The sequence below is a fragment of the Musa acuminata genome, chromosome BXJ3-1 (assembly GCF_036884655.1).
Source record: "Musa acuminata AAA Group cultivar baxijiao chromosome BXJ3-1, Cavendish_Baxijiao_AAA, whole genome shotgun sequence".
Taxonomy (NCBI): Eukaryota; Viridiplantae; Streptophyta; class Magnoliopsida; order Zingiberales; family Musaceae; genus Musa; species Musa acuminata.
Window position 1 is genome coordinate 27,729,273 of NC_088349.1, and position 14,648 is coordinate 27,743,920.

The 14,648-nt window shown below is 51.7% G+C and overlaps 18 non-coding genes and 5 pseudogenes across 18 annotated transcripts; all 23 read left to right on the plus strand.

The window, feature by feature from the left end:
- Window positions 1-22: 22 nt before the first annotated feature.
- On the plus strand, window positions 23-141 carry LOC135630020 (5S ribosomal RNA). Its single transcript, XR_010493579.1, has one exon. It is a non-coding gene; the product is annotated as a 5S ribosomal RNA (ribosomal RNA).
- A 350-nt stretch (window positions 142-491) lies between these two features.
- Window positions 492-610, plus strand: LOC135629995 (5S ribosomal RNA). The gene has a single exon (XR_010493555.1). It is a non-coding gene; the product is annotated as a 5S ribosomal RNA (ribosomal RNA).
- Window positions 611-1,323: 713 nt separating this feature from the next.
- On the plus strand, window positions 1,324-1,442 carry LOC135629980 (5S ribosomal RNA). The gene has a single exon (XR_010493540.1). It is a non-coding gene; the product is annotated as a 5S ribosomal RNA (ribosomal RNA).
- A 350-nt stretch (window positions 1,443-1,792) lies between these two features.
- On the plus strand, window positions 1,793-1,911 carry LOC135629908 (5S ribosomal RNA). Its single transcript, XR_010493469.1, has one exon. It is a non-coding gene; the product is annotated as a 5S ribosomal RNA (ribosomal RNA).
- A 350-nt stretch (window positions 1,912-2,261) lies between these two features.
- Window positions 2,262-2,380, plus strand: LOC135630013 (5S ribosomal RNA). The gene has a single exon (XR_010493572.1). It is a non-coding gene; the product is annotated as a 5S ribosomal RNA (ribosomal RNA).
- Window positions 2,381-2,730: 350 nt separating this feature from the next.
- LOC135630043 (5S ribosomal RNA) lies at window positions 2,731-2,849 on the plus strand (annotated as a pseudogene).
- A 350-nt stretch (window positions 2,850-3,199) lies between these two features.
- Window positions 3,200-3,318, plus strand: LOC135630004 (5S ribosomal RNA). Its single transcript, XR_010493563.1, has one exon. It is a non-coding gene; the product is annotated as a 5S ribosomal RNA (ribosomal RNA).
- Window positions 3,319-3,668: 350 nt separating this feature from the next.
- LOC135629992 (5S ribosomal RNA) lies at window positions 3,669-3,787 on the plus strand. Its single transcript, XR_010493552.1, has one exon. It is a non-coding gene; the product is annotated as a 5S ribosomal RNA (ribosomal RNA).
- A 350-nt stretch (window positions 3,788-4,137) lies between these two features.
- On the plus strand, window positions 4,138-4,256 carry LOC135629999 (5S ribosomal RNA). The gene has a single exon (XR_010493558.1). It is a non-coding gene; the product is annotated as a 5S ribosomal RNA (ribosomal RNA).
- Window positions 4,257-4,606: 350 nt separating this feature from the next.
- LOC135630067 (5S ribosomal RNA) lies at window positions 4,607-4,724 on the plus strand (annotated as a pseudogene).
- Window positions 4,725-5,074: 350 nt separating this feature from the next.
- Window positions 5,075-5,193, plus strand: LOC135629903 (5S ribosomal RNA). The gene has a single exon (XR_010493465.1). It is a non-coding gene; the product is annotated as a 5S ribosomal RNA (ribosomal RNA).
- A 350-nt stretch (window positions 5,194-5,543) lies between these two features.
- Window positions 5,544-5,662, plus strand: LOC135630017 (5S ribosomal RNA). Its single transcript, XR_010493576.1, has one exon. It is a non-coding gene; the product is annotated as a 5S ribosomal RNA (ribosomal RNA).
- A 350-nt stretch (window positions 5,663-6,012) lies between these two features.
- Window positions 6,013-6,131, plus strand: LOC135629811 (5S ribosomal RNA). The gene has a single exon (XR_010493376.1). It is a non-coding gene; the product is annotated as a 5S ribosomal RNA (ribosomal RNA).
- Window positions 6,132-6,479: 348 nt separating this feature from the next.
- LOC135629940 (5S ribosomal RNA) lies at window positions 6,480-6,598 on the plus strand. The gene has a single exon (XR_010493501.1). It is a non-coding gene; the product is annotated as a 5S ribosomal RNA (ribosomal RNA).
- Window positions 6,599-6,948: 350 nt separating this feature from the next.
- Window positions 6,949-7,067, plus strand: LOC135630065 (5S ribosomal RNA; annotated as a pseudogene).
- A 349-nt stretch (window positions 7,068-7,416) lies between these two features.
- LOC135629793 (5S ribosomal RNA) lies at window positions 7,417-7,535 on the plus strand. Its single transcript, XR_010493360.1, has one exon. It is a non-coding gene; the product is annotated as a 5S ribosomal RNA (ribosomal RNA).
- Window positions 7,536-7,885: 350 nt separating this feature from the next.
- LOC135630396 (5S ribosomal RNA) lies at window positions 7,886-8,004 on the plus strand. The gene has a single exon (XR_010493920.1). It is a non-coding gene; the product is annotated as a 5S ribosomal RNA (ribosomal RNA).
- A 1,954-nt stretch (window positions 8,005-9,958) lies between these two features.
- Window positions 9,959-10,077, plus strand: LOC135630018 (5S ribosomal RNA). Its single transcript, XR_010493577.1, has one exon. It is a non-coding gene; the product is annotated as a 5S ribosomal RNA (ribosomal RNA).
- Window positions 10,078-10,427: 350 nt separating this feature from the next.
- LOC135630070 (5S ribosomal RNA) lies at window positions 10,428-10,546 on the plus strand (annotated as a pseudogene).
- Window positions 10,547-10,896: 350 nt separating this feature from the next.
- LOC135629898 (5S ribosomal RNA) lies at window positions 10,897-11,015 on the plus strand. Its single transcript, XR_010493460.1, has one exon. It is a non-coding gene; the product is annotated as a 5S ribosomal RNA (ribosomal RNA).
- Window positions 11,016-11,336: 321 nt separating this feature from the next.
- Window positions 11,337-11,454, plus strand: LOC135630072 (5S ribosomal RNA; annotated as a pseudogene).
- A 344-nt stretch (window positions 11,455-11,798) lies between these two features.
- Window positions 11,799-11,917, plus strand: LOC135630001 (5S ribosomal RNA). Its single transcript, XR_010493560.1, has one exon. It is a non-coding gene; the product is annotated as a 5S ribosomal RNA (ribosomal RNA).
- Window positions 11,918-11,989: 72 nt separating this feature from the next.
- LOC135630338 (5S ribosomal RNA) lies at window positions 11,990-12,108 on the plus strand. The gene has a single exon (XR_010493865.1). It is a non-coding gene; the product is annotated as a 5S ribosomal RNA (ribosomal RNA).
- Window positions 12,109-14,648: the final 2,540 nt, after the last annotated feature.

Here is a 14,648-nt window from a genome sequence, read left to right on the forward strand (position 1 = left end):
CGAGGGACGAAGCACCCGAAACCGGTGCGATCATACTAGCACTAAAGCATTGGATCCCATCAGAACTCTGATGTTAAGCGTGCTTGGGCGAGAGTAGTACTAGGATGGGTGACCCCTTGGGAAGTCCTCGTGTGGTACTCCTTTTTGCGTCCCGAGATATTAAACATCTCCCGTAGACCTCCGAGACAATTGTTTTGGGGCACGAAATTTGCCGTGACCGCTACGCTGTCAGTATCATGGGGCTCGGAAAGAGCTTTCAGGATTGGGGTCGCAATAGCGATTCCGAGATCGTTCGAGAAAGTGCCGATGGTTTCGGCGCGTGCTTGCCGTGACCAATACGCAATCGTTGGGCTAGGGCTCGGAGAGAGCTTGCAATAGGGATTTCGTGATCGTTCGAGAAAGCGTCGACAATTTCGTGAAGGGCAAGAGGCTCCGGACGTTGATGCGCCGGCCTCGACGTGCACATAGGCGTGGGACGAAGCACCCGAAACCGGTGCGATCATACCAGCACTAAAGCACCGGATCCCATCAGAACTCCGAAGTTAAGCGTGCTTGGGCGAGAGTAGAACTAGGATGGGTGAACCCCTGGGAAGTCCTCGTGTTGAACTCCTTTTTGCATCCCGAGATACGAAACATCTCCCGTAGACCTCCGAGATGATTGTTTTGGGGCACAGAATTTGCCGTGACCGCTACGCTGTCAGTATCATGGGGCTCGGAAAGAGCCTTCCGGATTGGGGTCGCAATAGCGATTCCGAGATCGTTCGAGAAAGTTCCGATGGTTTCGGCGCGAGCTTTCCGTGACCAATACGCAGTCGTTGGGCTAGGGCTCGGAGAGAGCTTGCAATAGGGATTTCGTGATCGTTCGAGAAAGCGTCGACGATTTCGTGATCGTGATCGTTCGAGAAAGCGTCCTCAAATTTACATATAAATCCTTATTAATAATTTTCAGAAGTGAGGGATATTACAGTACTCCTTTTTGCGTCCCGAGATACGAAACATCTCCCGTAGACCTCCGAGACGATTGTTTTGGGGCACGGAATTTGCCGTGACCGCTACGCAGTCAGTATCGTGGGGCTCGGAAAGAGCTTTCAGGATTGGGGTCGCAATAGTGATTCCAAGATCGTTCGAGAAAGTGCCGATGGTTTCGGCGCGAGCTTGCCGTGACCGATACGCAGTCGTTGGGCTTGGGCTCGGAGAGAGCTTGCAACAGGGATTTCGTGATCGTTCGAGAAAGCGTCGACGATTTCGTGACGGGCAAGAGGCTCCGGACGTTGATGCATCGGCCTCGACGTGCTCATAGGCGAGGGACGAAGCACCCGAATCTGGTGCGAACATACTAGCACTAAAGCATCGGATCCCATCAGAATTCCGAAGTTAAGCGTGCTTGGGCGAGAGTAGTACTAGGATGGGTGACCCCTTGGGAAGTCCTCGTGTTGAACTCCTTTTTGCGTCCCGAGATACGAAACATCTCCCGTAGACCTCCGAGATGATTGTTTTGGGGCACGGAATTTGCCGTGACCGCTACGCTGTCAGTATCATGGGGCTCAGAAAGAGCTTTCCGGATTGGGGTCGCAATAGCGATTCCGAGATCGTTCCAGAAAGTGACAATGGTTTCGGCGCGAGGTTGGCGTGACCGATACGCAGTCGTTGGGCTAGGGCTCGGAGAGAGCTTGCAATAGGGATTTCGTGATCGTTCGAGAAAGCGTCGACGATTTCGTGATGGGCAAGAGGCTCCGGACGTTGATGCGCCGGCCTCGACGTTCACATAGGCGTGGGACGAAGCACCCGAAACCGGTGCGATCATACCAGCACTAAAGCACTGGATCCCATCAGAACTCCGAAGTTAAGCGTGCTTGTGCGAGAGTAGAACTAGGATGGGTGACCCCCTGGGAAGTCCTCGTGTTGCACTCCTTTTTGCGTCCCGAGACACGAAACATCTCCCGTAGACCTCCGAGATGATTGTTTTGGGGCACGGAATTTGCCGTGACCGCTATGCAGTCAGTATCGTGGGGCGCGGAAAGAGCTTTCCGGATTGGGGTCGCAATAGCGATTCCGAGATCGATCGAGAAAGTGCCGATGGTTTCGGCGCGAGCTTGCCGTGACCGATACGCAGTCGTTGGGCTAGGACTCGGAGAGAGCTTGCAATAGGGATTTCGTGATCGTTCGAGAAAGCGCCGACGATTTCGTGATGGGCAAGAGGCTCCGGACGTTGATGCGCCATCCTCGACGTGCACATAGGCGAGGGACGAAGCACCTGAAACCGGTGCGATCATACCAGCACTAAAGCATCGGATCACATCAGAACTCCGAAGTTAAGCGTGCTTGGGCGAGAGTAGAACTAGGATGGGTGACCCCCTGCGAAGTCCTCGTGTTGTACGCCTTTTTGCGTCTTGAGATACGAAACATCTCCCGTAGACATCCGAGACGATTGTTTTGGGGTACGGAATTTGCCGTGACCGCTACGCAGTCAGTATCGTGGGGCTCGGAAAGAGCTTTCAGGATTGGGGTCGCAATAGCGATTTCAAGATCATTCGAGAAAGTGCCGATGGTTTCGGCGCGAGCTTGCCGTGACCGATACGCAGTCGTTGGGATAGGGCTCGGAGAGAGCTTGCAATAGGGATTTCGTGATCGTTCGAGAAAGCGTCGACGATTTCGTGACGGGCAGGAGGCTCCGGACGTTGATGCGCCGAACTCGATGTGCACATAGGCGAGGGACGAAGCACCCGAAACCGGTGCGATCATACCAGCACTAAAGCACCGGATTCCATCAGAAATGCGAAGTGAAGCGTGCTTGGGCGAGAGTAGTTCTAGGATGGGTGACCCCCTAGGAAGTCTTCGTGTTGCACTCCTTTTTGTGTCCCGAGATACGAAACATCTCCCGTAGACCTCCGAGACGATTGTTTTGGGGCACGGAATTTGCCGTGACCACTACGCAGTCAGTATCGTGGGGCTCGGAAAGAGCTTTCAGTATTGGGGTCGCAATAGCGATTCAAAGATCGTTCGAGAAAGTGCCGATGGTTTCGGCGCGAGCTTGCCGTGACCGATAGGCAGTCGTTGGGCTAGGGCTCAGAGAGAGCTTGCAATAAGGATTTCGTGATCGTTCGAGAAAGCGTCGACGATTTCGTGACGGGCAGGAGGCTCCGGACGTTGATGCGCCGACCTCGTCGTGCACATAGGCGCGGGACGAAGCACCCGAAACCGGTGCGATCATACTAGCACTAAAGCATCGGATCCCATCAGAACTTCGATGTTAAGCGTGCTTGGGCTAGAGTAGTACTAGGATGGGTGACCCCCTGAGAAGTCCTCGTGTTGTACTACTTTTTGTGTCCCGAGATATTAAACATCTCCCGTAGACCTCCGAGACAATTGTTTTGGGGCACGGAATTTGCCGTGACCGCTACTCAGTCAGTATCGTGGGGCTCGGAAAGAGCTTTCAGGATTGGGGTCGCAATAGCGATTACAAGATCGTTCAAGAAAGTGCCGATGGTTTCGACGCGATCTTGCCGTGACCGATACGCAGTCGTTGGGCTAGGGCTCGGAGAGAGCTTGCAATAGGGATTTCGTGATCGTTCGAGAAAGCGTCGACGATTTCGTGACGGGCAGGAGGCTCCGGATGTTGATGCGCCGACCTCGACGTGCATATAGGCGAGGGACGAAGCACCCGAAACCGGTGCGATCATACCAGCACTAAAGCACCGGATCCCATCAGAAATGCGAAGTGAAGCGTGCTTGGGCGAGAGTAGTACTAGGATGGGTGACCCCCTAGGAAGTCTTCGTGTTGCACTCCTTTTTGTGTCCCGAGATACGAAACATCTCCCGTAGACCTCCGAGACGATTGTTTTGGGGCACGGAATTTGTCGTGACCGCTACGCAGTCAGTATCATGGGGCTCGGAAAGAGCTTTCAGGATTGGGGTCGCAATAGCGATTCCAAGATCGTTCGAGAAAGTGCCGATGGTTTCGGCGCGTGTTTGCCGTGACCGATAGGCAGTCGTTGGGCTAGGGCTCGGAGAGAGCTTGCAATAAGGATTTCGTGATCGTTCGAGAAAGCGCCGACGATTTCGTGACGGGCAGGAGGCTCCGGACGTTGATGCGCCGACCTCGACGTGCACATAGGTGACGGACGTAGCACCCGAAACCGGTGCGATCATACTAGCACTAAAGCATCGTATCCCATCAGAACTTCGATGTAAAGCGTGCTTGGGCGAGAGTAGTACTAGGATGGGTGACCCCCTGGGAAGTCCTCGTGTTGTACTACTTTATGCATCCCGAGATATTAAACATCTCCCGTAGACCTCCGAGACAATTGTTTTGGGGCACGGAATTTGCCGTGACTGCTACGCTGTCAGTATTGTGGGGCTCGGAAAGAGCTTTCAGGATTGGGGTCGCAATAGCGATTCCGAGATCGTTCGAGAAAGTGCCGATGGTTTCGGCGCGAGCTTGCCGTGACCGATACGCAGTCGTTAGGCTAGGGCTCGGAGAGAGCTTGCAATAGGGATTTCATTATCGTTCGAGAAAGCGCCGACGGTTTCGTGACGGGCAAGAGGCTTCGGACGTTGACGCGTCGGCCTCGACGTGCACATAGGCGAGGGACGAAGCACCCGAAACCGGTGCGATCATACCAGCACTAAAGCATCAGATCCCATCAGAACTCCGAAGTTAAGCGTGCTTGGGCGAGAGTTGACTAGGATGGGTGTACCCCTGGGAAGTCCTCGTGTTGTACTCCTTTTTGCGTCCCGAGATACGAAACATCTCCCGTAGATCTCTGAGATGATTGTTTTGGGGCACGGAATTTGCCGTGACCGCTACGCAGTCAGTATCGTGGGGCGCGGAAAGTGCTTTCCGGATTGGGGTCGCAATAGCGATTCCGAGTTCGTTCGAGAAAGTGCCGACGGTTTCGGCGCGAGCTTGCCGTGACCGATACGCAGTCGTTGGGCTAGGGCTCGGAGAGAGCTTGCAATAGGGATTTCTTGATCGTTCGAGAAAGCGCCGACGATTTCGTGATGGGCAAGAGGCTCCGGACGTTGACGCGCCGTCCTCGACGTGCACATAGGCGAGGGACGAAGCACCCGAAACCGGTGCGATCATACCAGCACTAAAGCATCGGATCCCATCAGAACACCGAAGTTAAGCGTGCTTGGGCGAGAGTAGTACTTGGATGGGTGACCCCCTGGGAAGTCCTCGTGTTGTGCTCCTTTTTGCGACCCGAGATACGAAACATCTCCCGTAGACATCCGAGACGATTGTTTTGGGGTACGGAATTTGCCGTGACCGCTACGCTGTCAGTATCGTGGGGCTCGGAAAGAGCTTTCAGGATTGGGGCCACAATAGCGATTCCAAGATCGTTCGAGAAAGTGCCGATGGTTTCGGCGCGAGCTTGCCGTGACCGATACGCAATCGTTGGGCTAGGGCTCGGAGAGAGCTTGCAATAGGGATTTCGTGATCGTTCGAGAAAGCGCCGACGATTTCGTGACGGGCAGGAGGCTCCGGACGTTGATGTGCCGACCTCGACGTGCACATAGGCGAGGGACGAAGCACCCGAAACTGGTGCGATCATACCAGCACTAAAGCACCGGTTCCCATCAGAAATGCGAAGTTAAGCGTGCTTGGGCGAGAGTAGTACTAGGATGGGTGACCCCCTAGGTAGTCCTCGTGTTGCACTCCTTTTTGCGTCCCGAGATACGAAACATCACCCGTAGACCTCCGAGACGATTGTTTTGGGGCACGAAATTTGTCGTGATCGCTACGCAGTCAGTATCGTGGGGCTCGGAAAGAGCTTTCTGGATTGGGGTCGCAATAGCGATTCCGAGATCGTTCGAGAAAGTGCCGATGGTTTCGGCGCGAGCTTACCGTGGCCGATACGTAGTCGTTGGGATAGGGCTCGGAGAGAGCTTGCAATAGGGATTTCGTGATCGTTCGAGAAAGCGCCGACGATTTCGTGACGGGCAAGAGGCTCCGGACGTTGATGCGTCGGCCTCGACGTGCACATAGGCGAGGGACGAAGCACCCGAAACCGGTGCGATCATACCAGCACTAAAGCATCGGATCCCATCAGAACTCCGAAGTTAAGCGTGCTTGGGCGAGAGTAGTACTAGGATGGGTGAACCCCTGGGAAGTCCTCGTGTTGTACTCCTTTTTGCGTCCCGAGATATGAAACATCTCCTGTAGACCTCCGTGACGATTGTTTTGGGGCACGGAATTTGCCATGACCGCTACGCAGTCAGTATCGTGGGGCTCGGAAAGAGCTTTCCGGATTGGGGTCGCAATAGCGATTCCGAGATCGTTCGAGAAAGTGCCGATGGTTTCGGCGCGGCTTGCCGTGACCGATAAGCAGTCGTCGGGCTATGGCTCGGAGGAGCTTGCAATCGGGATTTCGGGATCGTTCGAGAAAGCGCCGACGGTTTCATGACGGGCAAGAGGCTCCGGACGTTGATGCGCCGGCCTCGACGTGCACATAGGCGAGGGACGAAGCACCCGAAACTGGTGCGATCATACCAGCACTAAAGCATCGGATCCCATCAGAACTCCGAAGTTAAGCGTGCTTGGGCGAGAGTAGAACTAGGATGGGTGACCCCCTGGGAAGTCCTCGTGTTATACTCCTTTTTGCATCCCGAGATGCGAAACATCTCCCGTAGACCTCCGAGATGATTGTTTTGGGGCACGGAATTTGCCTTGACCGCTACGCCGTCAGTATCGTGGGGCTCGGAAAGAGATTTCCGGATTGGGGTCGCAATAGCGATTCCGAGATCGTTCGAGAAAGTGCCGATGGTTTCGGCGCGAGCTTGCCGTGACTGATACGCAATCGATGGGCTAGGGCTCGTAGAGAGCTTGCAATAGGGATTTCGTGGTCATTCGAGAAAGTGCCGACGTTTTCGTGACGGGCAGGAGGCTCCGGACGTTGATGCGCCGACTTCGACGTACACATAGGCGAGGGACGAAGCACCTAAAATCGCTGCGATCATAGTAGCACTAAAGCATCGGATCCCATCAGAACACCGATGTTAAGCGTGCTTGGGCGAGAGTAGTACTAGGATGGGTGACCCCCTAGGAAGTCCTCGTGTTGTACTCCTTTTTGCGTCCCGAGATATTAAACATCTCCCGTAGACCTCCGAGACAACTATTTGGGACACGGAATTTGCCGTGACCGCTATGCAGTTAGTATCGTGGGGCTGGGAAAGAGCTTTCAGGATTGGGGTCGCAATAGCGATTCCGAGATCGTTCGAGAAAGTGCCGATGGTTTCGGCGCGAGCTTGCCGTGACCGATACGCAGTCGTTGGGCTAGGGCTCGGAGAGAGCTTGCAATAGGGATTTCGTGATCGTTCGAGAAAGCGCCGACGGTTTCGTGACGGGCAAGAGGCTCCGGACGTTGATGCGCCATCCTCGACGTGCACATAGGCGAGGGACGAAGCACCCGAAACCGGTGCGATCATACCAGCACTAAAGCATCGGATCCCATCAGAACTCCGAAGTTAAGCGTGCTTGGGCGAGAGTAGTACTAGGATGGGTGACCCCCTGGGAAGTCCTCGTGTTATATTCCTTTTTGCGTCCCGAGATACGAAACATCTCCCGTAGACCTCCGAGACGATTGTTTTGGGGCACGGAATTTGCCGTGACCGCTACGCAGTCAGTATCGTGGGGCTCGGAAAGAGCTTTCCGGATTGGGGTCGCAATAGCGATTCCAAGATCGTTCGAGAAAGTGCCGATGGTTTCGGCGCGAGCTTGCCGTGACCGATACGCAGTCGTTGGGCTAGGGCTCGGAGAGAGCTTGCAATAGGGATTTCGTGATCGTTCGAGAAAGCGCCGACGATTTCGTGACGGGCAAGAGGCTCCGGACGTTGATGCGCCGGCCTCGACGTGCACATAGGCGAGGGACGAAGCACTCGAAACTGGTGCGATCATACCAGCACTAAAGCATCGGATCCCATCAGAACTCCGAAGTTAAGTGTGCTTGGGCGAGAGTAGTACTAGGATGGGGGACCTCCTGGGAAGTCCTCGTGTTGTACTCCTTTTTGCGTCCCGAGATATGAAACATCTCCCGTAGACCTCCGAGACGATTGTTTTGGGGCACGGAATTTGCCGTGACCGCTACGCAATCAGTATCGTGATGGTCGAAAGGGTTGGTGGATCGGTGGATGTAGGCTACGATTTAGGCTTGTTTTGTGGCAGTTTTGGGTACAGTTTGAGGGTATGATTTAGTGGAGTTTTAGGGCTATGGATGAAAGTTTTGGATCTGTGGTAGATGGCAGCAAAGGTTTGACAGAAATCCGTGGAAGTTGCAACAAGTATGTGCTGTCCTGTAAGAGTAGAATTATCGTCGAAGAAACAATGGTTTCTCAACGTAATTTCCACCAAAAACTTGAGAGAATTGAGTAGGGAATTGATAACAAAATCACAGTTTATATGACAGCAAGGATATCTAATTTAATCAAGAAAATTTTGGCAGTATAACAGCAAGGAAATTGGTGCAAGTTGCAATTGCAGAATTATCGTCGAAAAATTTCAGCGGGTTACGATGAAAATTTGCAGCAACATAAAATCATTTTTAGAGATGAATTTCTTAATAGATCAATCTTAGATGGAAGCCAAGATGATCTATGAAGTGTATAAGAAATTTCATTCAAAAAAGATTGCAAATAGATGGGTTCAGGCAACGATATGCAGCTGAAATTTTCTGCAGCATAGATTTTCAAGTGCAGCAGATTGGACATAAAAGATCAATAGTTTATATTGAGAATTTTTCGATGAAACCAAAGAGAAATCTACTGTTAGGAAGTGTCAAAGATGTTATAAAAATTTCGTAGAAATTTGGATAGAAAAAGCATAGTAGCAAGATCAAACAGATGGTGCTATGCGGCTTGAATTCTGCAATTCAAGTGCAGCAGATTGGACATAAAAGATCAGTAGTTTATATTGAGAATTTTTTGATGAAACCAAAGGGAAATCCACTGTTAAGAAGTGTCAAAGATGTCATAAGAATTTCGTAGAAATTTGGATAGAAAAAGCAGAGTAGCAAGATCAAACAGATGGTGCTATGCGGCTGGAATTCTGCAATGTATCTTTCGTCGTAGAGATGAAAACTTTGTGACGAAAAGTTTATGTAGCAATATAGGAACGATTTTTTTTTTTTTTTTTTTGGATTTTCGAATAAGGATAACTAAATTGCAGCAGCAGTAAGGTAGGAAACCAGAACCTGTTGCAATTCACGGGGAGATCAAAGGATGATCCGTGGTGGTGGAGATGATGACGGAATTCGGTGACGATCTTTTAAGCAATTATGGGAATTGCTTTGGATGGTTGTAGAGGGTTGATGAATGGCTGTGGAAGGGCAGCGAGACGCCAAGAACGCTGCTCTGATACCAGGTGTTAGAACCCTTGCAGATTCTAAACTTGGGGTTGATCTCTTTAGGGGATCGGCCTCCTTGGAACTCTATAGGGGTTCCTCCCTCCAAGTTGCTGCTCAAAGGCTGCAGAAAAGATTCATCTATTGCTTAAGAAAAGAGAAGGAATACATGACAATTTATAGGGCTTTTAAACCCTAACTCCTAATAGGACTCCTACTTAAGACTCTTACTTCTAACCAACTCCTAATAGGACTCCTACTCAAGACTCCTATTCCCTTACAACTCCTAATTCTTCTCTAAGAAAAAACCTCCTACATGAATGCCCCTCACAATTAGGACTCTCCTAGCTAGAGTCCTAACAGAATGTCCCTCTCAATTAGGACTCTCCTAGCTAGAGTCCTAACATTTTTACATGAATGTCCCTCTCAATTAGGACTCTCCAAGCTAGAGTCCTAACAGACCGATACGCAGTCATTGGGCTAGGGCTCGGAGAGAGCTTGCAATAGGAATTTAGTGATCGTTCGAGAAAGCGCCGACGGTTTCGTGACGGGCAAGAGGCTCCGGACGTTGATGCACCGTCCTCGACGTGCACATAGGCGAGGGACGAAGCACCCGAAACCGGTGCGATCATACTAGCACTAAAGCATCGGATCCCATCAGAACTTCGATGTTAAGCATGCTTGGGCGAGAGTAGTACTAGGATGGGTGACCCCCTAGGAAGTCCTCGTGTTGTACTCCTTTTTGCGTCCCGAGATACGAAACATCTCCCGTAGACCTCCGAGACGATTGTTTTGGGGCACGGAATTTGCCGTGACCGCTACGCAGTCAGTATCGTGGGGCTCGGAAAGAGCTTTCCGTATTGCGGTCGTAATAGCGGTTCCGAGATCGTTCGAGAAAGTGCCGATGGTTTCGGCGCGAGCTTGCCATGACCGATACGCAGTCGTTGGGCTTGGGCTCGGAGAGAGCTTGCAATAGGGATTTCGTGATCGTTCGAGAAAGCGCCGACGGTTTCGTGACGGGCAAGAGGCTCTGGACGTTGATGCGCCGGCAGCGACGTGCACATAGGCGAGGGACGAAGCACCTGAAAACATTATGATCATATCAGCACTAAAGCATCGGATCCTATAAGAATTCCGAAGTTAAGCATGCTTGGGCAAGAGTAGTACTAGGATGGGTGACCCCTTGGGAAGTCCTCGTGTTGCACTCCTTTTTGCGTCCCGAGATACGAAACATCTCTCGTAGACCTCCGAGACGATTGTTTTGGGGAACGGAATTTGCAGTGACCGCTACGCAGTCAATATCGTGGGGCTCGGAATGAGCTTTCCAGATTGGGGTCGCAATAGCGATTCCGAGATCGTTCGAGAAAGTGCCGATGGTTTCGGCGCGAGCTCGTCGTGACCGATACGCAGTCGTTGGGCTAGGGCTCGGAGAGAGCTTGCAAAAGGGATTTCGTGATCGTTCGAGAAAGTGCCGATGGTTTTATGACGGGCAAGAGGCTCTGGACGTTGATGCGCCAGCCTCGACGTGCACATAGACGTGGGACGAAGCACTCGAAACCGGTGCGATCATACCAGCACTAAAGCATCGGATCCCATCAGAACTCCGAAGTTAAGCTTGCTTGGGCGAGAGTAGTACTAGGATGGGTGACCCCCTGGGAAGTCCTCCTGTTGCACTCCTTTTTGCGTCCCGAGTCGATTGTTTTGGGGCACGGAATTTGCCATGACCGCTACGCAGTCAGTATCGTGGGGCTCGGAAAGAGCTTTCCGGATTGGGGTCGCAATAGCAATTCCGAGATCGTTCGAGAAAGTGCCGATTATTTCGGCGCGAGCTTGCCGTGACCGATACGTAGTCATTGGGCTAGGGCTCGGAGAGAGCTTGCAATAGGGATTTCGTGATTGTTCGAGAAAGCGCCGACGGTTTCATGACGGGCAAGAGGCTCCGGACGTTGATGCGCCGACCTCGACGTGCACATAGGCGAGGGTCGAAGCACCCGAAACCGTTGCGATCATACCAGCGCTAAAGCACCGGATCCCATCAGAACTCCGAAGTTAAGCGTGCTTGGGCGAGAGTAGTACAAGGATGGGTGACCCCCTTGGAAGTGTTGCACTCCTTTTTGCGTCCCGAGATACGAAACATCTCCCGTAGACCTCCGAGACGATTGTTTTGGGGCACGGAATTTGCCGTGACGTTACGCAGTCAGTATCGTGAGGCTCGGAAAGAGCTTTCCGTATTGGGGTCGCAATAGCGATTCCGAGATCGTTCGAGAAAGTGCCGATGGTTTCGGCGCGAGCTTGCCGTGACCGATACGCAGTCGTTGGGCTTGGGCTCGGAGAGAGCTTGCAATAGGGATTTCGTGATCGTTCGAGAAAGCGCCGACGGTTTCGTGACGGGCAAGAGGCTCCGGACGTTGATGCGCCGGCCGCGACGTGCACATAGGCGAGGGACGAAGCACCTGAAACCACTACGATCATATCAGCACTAAAGCATCGGATCCTATAAGAACTCCGAAGTTAAGCGTGCTTGGGCGAGAGTAGTACTAGGATGGGTGACCCCCTGGGAAGTCCTCGTGTTGCACTCCTTTTTGCGTCCCGAGATACGTTGAAGCGCCGGCCTCGACGTGCACATAGGCGTGGGACGAAGCACCCAAAACCGGTGCGATCATACCAGCACTAAAGCATCGGATCCCATCAGAACTCCAAAGTTAAGCGTGCTTGGGCGAGAGTAGTACTAGGATGGGTGACCCCCTGGGAAGTCCTCGTGTTGCACTCCTTTTTGCGTCCCGAGATACGAAACATCTCCCGTAGACCTCCGAGTCGATTGTTTTGGGGCACGGAATTTGCCATGACCGCTACGCAGTCAGTATCGTGGGGCTCGGAAAGAGCTTTCCGGATTGGGGTCGCAATAGCAATTCCGAGATCGTTCGAGAAAGTGCCGATTGTTTCGGCGCGAGCTTGTCGTGACCGATACGCAGTCGTTGGGCTAGGGCTCGGAGAGAGCTTGCAATAGGGATTTCGTGATCGTTCGAGAAAGCGCCGACGGTTTCATGACGGGCAAGAGGCTCCGGACGTTGATGCGCCGACCTCGACGTGCACATAAGCGAGGGTCGAAGCACCCGAAACCGTTGCGATCATACCAGCACTAAAGCATCGGATCCCATCAAAACTCCGAAGTTAAGCGTGCTTGGGTGTAATATCCCTCACTTTTAAAAATTATTAATAAATATTTATTTATAAATCGGAGGATCTATATGTAAATATAGGAATTTGAAGGACTAAACTGTTAAGTTGCAAAAAGAAAAAGATAAAGGAAAACCGAAAATTCGGTTTTATCCCACCGCCTCCCACGCTCTCTGTTTCTCGAACAGAGAGAGAAGCGGTGGGGCGTGGGTCTGTTTCTCGAACAGAGAGAGGAGCGGTGGAGCGTGGGGAGAAGAAGAGAGGAAGAAGAGGGAGAAGGGAAAAAGAAGAAGAAGAAGAAGAAGAAGAAGAGAGGAGAATAGCTGCGGCAAGGCTGCAGCGAGGAGGTGTGTGGCGTTGGGGAGGAAAAGGGAAAGAGGAGAAGAAGAGAAGGAGAAGAAGAGGGAAAAGAGAGGGAAGAGGGAGAGGAGCGAGAGGTGGCAGCAGCTAGGGCTGCAGCACCTCTGTTTCCTGCAGATGGAAACAGAGGAGAGGTGAGGGGCGTTCGAAGAGGAGAAGAAGAAGAAGAGGAAGAGAAGAGGAAGAGGAAGCAGGAGAAGAGGTTGTGATACCTCTGTTTTCTGCAGAGGAAACAGAGGAGAGGGTGGGTGTGACGTCGGGGAGAAGAAGGGGAGGAAGGAGAAGAAGAGAAGAAGAAGAAAGGAAAGAGAAGGAAGAAGAGAAGGGAAAGGAGGAGCTGCGGCGGTGGCAGCTGCAGCTGGAAGAGAAGGAGAGGAAGAGATGGTGAGGAAGAAGAGAAGAAGTGGAAGCGGGTGAAGAGGCGGCACCTCTGTTTCCTGCAGGAGGAAACAGAGGAAAGGAGGTGCTGTTCGTCAGGGAGAAGAAGGGGAGGAAGGAGAAGAAGAGAAGAAGAAGAAAGGAAGGAGAAGGAAGAGGAGAAGGGAAAGAAGTAGCTGCGGCTGCGGTTGTGGCAGCTGCAGCTGTGGCAGGGAAAGAGGAAGAGGAAGGAAGAAGGGAAGGAGAGGAAGATGAGAAGGGGAAGGAGGGGCTGCAGCTGCGGCGATGGCAGCTGCAGCTGGAAGAGAAGGGGAAGAGAAAGGAAGAAGGGAAGGAAAGGAAGAAGAGAGGAAGAGGAGAAGGGAATGAAGTAGCTGCGGCTGCGGCTGTGGCAGCTGCAGCTGTGGCAGGAAAAGAGGAAGAGGAAGGAAGAAGGGAAGGGGAGGAAGAAGAGAAGGGGCTGCGGCTGCTGCGATGGCAGCTGCAGTTGGAAGAGAAGAAGGAGAGGAAGATGAGCAGGGGAGGAAGTAGAGGCTGTGGCCGTGGCTGAGGCTGCGACTGCAGTAGTGCAGCTGGGAAAGAAGAGAAGGAAAGGAAGAAGAAGAGAAAGGAAAAGGGAAGAAGAGAGGAAGAAGAGAAGGAGAGGCAGCTGTGGCAGTGGCAACTGCAGCTGGAATTGAAGGAATGAGAGTAAGAGAGAGTAGGTGACTGTGCATCGATGTTCGATACGTGGTGTAGTTGCGAAGAAAGGAAGAAAACGGGAGCACAAAATGAAACAGAGAGAGGACACGGAGAAAAAGTAGAAGGATTTGGGCTGGCACCTTCTTTGGATCTTCGGATCGAAATCATTGAAAGGCAAGTTTCCCGCTTGTTTCAATCCTTTCTATTGCAAATTCCCTGTTCGTTTCTCCTATAATTGCTCTGATATGTCTTATTGCAAGTTCCCTGATCGTTTCTCCTATAATTGCTCTTATATGTCTTATTGCAAGTATCCTGATCTTTCCTCACTGTCATTTTTATCTCTACATTTGCTTTGATTATGAGGAACTTTGAATTGTTCTAGCCTTGCATTTGTTATATCTCCTGTTTACATGTAACGATTCGAATCTGTGTAACTTTTGAGATTCTGATCTTTTGATACCGAACTGCCTATAAGACTTTGTGGAAACTTTGATTTATTCAAAGCTTATTTCATTGGAAACTAGACTTATATATCTTTCTTTTGATATATGGATTGAAAGATCTGAAATCCAAACACCTGCCCAGTTATCTGTTGAATCTGACATTATGAATTCTGCCAACAGAGATTTTGTTCTATGACACTTGCTTACCAAATTATTTGTAACTCTCTCTGTTGGACAGTTCAATTCATATGAAGCCTGTCTTATCTGAAAG